Source organism: Beta vulgaris, chromosome 2 (genome assembly GCF_026745355.1).
Source record: "Beta vulgaris subsp. vulgaris cultivar EL10 chromosome 2, EL10.2, whole genome shotgun sequence".
Classification (NCBI taxonomy): Eukaryota; Viridiplantae; Streptophyta; class Magnoliopsida; order Caryophyllales; family Amaranthaceae; genus Beta; species Beta vulgaris.
In genome coordinates, this window is record NC_079203.1 from 43,088,083 (window position 1) to 43,090,793 (window position 2,711).

Genomic DNA, 2,711 nt, shown 5'->3' on the forward strand with positions numbered 1-2,711 from the left:
CTGGTAGATTGATCATAAATAATGTGCACTAGAAGAAAAAAGGCCAAGGGTTGCGGTCAAAAGCAGCTTAGAAATTGCGTTTAGCCTTTGGCATAACAACCCTTAAATTTTGGAAGGGTTGCGGTCATTGACCGCAACCCTTAACAATTAAGGGTTGCGGTTATTGACAAAACTACAGCCCTTTATCAATCAAGGGTTGTGATTATTGGTAAAAATCGCAACCCTTAATTGATAAAGTGATGATGTTTTTATCGATAACTGCAACGCTTAATCAATTAAGGGCTGCACTTTTCCGAAAACCCATCCCTTGCGACCATAATAATTTTTTTTTTTTTTTTGCATTATTTGTCCTAAATGATCCAAAAACTTTACATTGCAACTTATATTATTCATACAAATATTGATTAAGTTACATTTTGGTGGTAAAAGTACTTAATGGCAAGTAGGAAGAAGAAAAGATTATTTAATATATATGACAATTTAAATTCATTAAGGGTATATCAGATTTTTGTAAGGGGGACACCATCCTCCTTCTCTCTTCAACTATACAATAGAGATTATTGTTGATGATTATGTGATTAAATGTTATTTGATTTGAAGTTACGTTATTTTTAATAGACGTTATAGAACCTAAACATTAATAACATTATTATTATTTGTTCTCTTTTATTCTAAACTCAAAACTTATTTTTAAAATTATTATTTTTATGGGATGTCGTCGAATTACTCAGTTTTCTAATTTTGAGAGTTGTCTCTCTTGTTGTTCTTTTTTTCTGTTACTTTGCAAGTTGGACTTGGTGACAGTATCTCGTATGAGAAGACTTAGTTGATTCACTCGGGTGATTTTATTTAGTTGTTCTATCATGGAGTTATTTATTTTAGTATTGTCTAAAATTTGGTTGTAATAGTATTCTTGACTAGGGCTGGCAATTATGCGAGTCGAGCTCAAGTTTGACTAAACTCGACTCGAACTCGAAAACTCATATTCAAACTCGACTCGACTCGAAAACTCGCGAGTTTCAAATTTTCAAGCTCAAACTTGAACTCGTTTCAAGTTCGAACTCGGTTAAAGATTAAACTCGAACTCGAACTTCTTCCAACTCTAATTCAGTTCCAACTTCCCGCTACCTATATGCATTCTTTGTAGATTTTGTATGAACAAGAAATACCAAACTCAAAGTACTTAACCATACATCAAACATCAACATGACAAGTTTTTCCGAATCAATCTCAACCAAACAACTAATACAAATTCATTATCATCATATCATTACAATCCACAATAACTAATACAATTTGCACATCACATGATGGCCACATTTTAGGTTCCGCAAACTTAACACCAAATCATGCACCTAGCTCAAACTTTTTCCACAAAAACCTACCAAGAAATAAAATGAAACCTCAACTTCTTTATTTGTGGTATCAAGAGGGGTTCAGAAACTTCTTCATTAGGCTCATTTCCTACATTAACTTCATCTACTCCTCCATTATAATCATCTTCAACATTCACAAAAAACTCTTCAACTCTTGAAACATTAACCGGTGTAGAAGATCCATGTCCACTAGACATCTCTAGAATATAAAAGCAGCCTATTTAAAATATATTAAAGTTAACACAAACTTATATTACAAACTGAACTTAACAAACCGAATTGAACAAACTAAACTTGCAAAGTAAACTTATAAACTAAACTTGCAAACTAAATTATAAACTGAACTTACAAGGGTGATCACAAATAATAATAGGCAGCTATGCAAAAAGAATGCCACTCAAAACCAGCGTTAGCAATAATAACACAGAAACTCAACTAGTAACTAAAATCGTGGAGATGAATGTAACTAAAATCGCAAAATGAACCTAGAAACTGAATTTAAGAACTGAACTAGTGTAATTAGCTTCTAACATTCTAATTCCACAACATTCCTTATTGAATTCCACAATTTATAACATCCAAAATAAAACAACACAAAAAAAATCGGGATTTCAGTGTCGAGTTACCTTAAAATGAGCGGTGTTCGTCGTCGTTGACTTGTCGTGGTGTTCGGGCTGACGGCTGATGAATGTCGATGGAGATTGGAGAGATGAATATCGATGGAGATGGTGGTGTTTTGGAGATGAATGTCGATGGAGATTAAAGAGAGCAGGAAGATTGAAGAGGCGAGATTGAATGTCGTGCATTGTGCTGCCCGTGGCTTCGTGCTAACCGCTAGGATTTTTACTCTCTTACTCTATCTTTACAATGGACGGTTAAGATTAGATCTTTTGGGTTTCTTTAAATCTCATCCTTTGATATAGTTCTATTTTTTATAAAAGAAATTCTTTACTTTGCCTTTTGGTCATTTTATATACTTTTTTTCCATTTTTTTAAAAGAAAAGTACAGGTATTTTTATAGAAAAAATAAAGTTAAAATTTCTTTAAAAAAATTTAAAGTATATATATATATAATATATAATATATATATATATAATATATATAATATATATATATATATATATATATATATATATATATATAAGTGAGTTCATATGAGAATCATACTTACATGAGAAATAAGAATGAATTTTACGCGCTATAACTCTTATGAATAAGTGTTGTAACTCTAATGAAAAAGTGATGTAACTCAAAAAAAAAAATATTAGAGAAAAAAAACTCAATTTTTTTTTTGGGTTCAAATTTTTTTAGGGGTATAAGTCTAATGAACAAGTG

General features: G+C 31.2%; 1 long non-coding RNA gene across 1 annotated transcript; it reads right to left on the bottom strand.

Moving 5' to 3' along the window:
• Positions 1-1,166: 1,166 nt before the first annotated feature.
• On the bottom strand, positions 1,167-2,399 carry LOC104884220 (uncharacterized). Its single transcript, XR_788695.4, has 2 exons — positions 2,003-2,399; positions 1,167-1,593 (listed from the first exon to the last, which is right to left on the bottom strand). It is a non-coding gene; the product is annotated as an uncharacterized LOC104884220 (long non-coding RNA).
• Between the last annotated feature and the right edge of the window lie 312 nt (positions 2,400-2,711).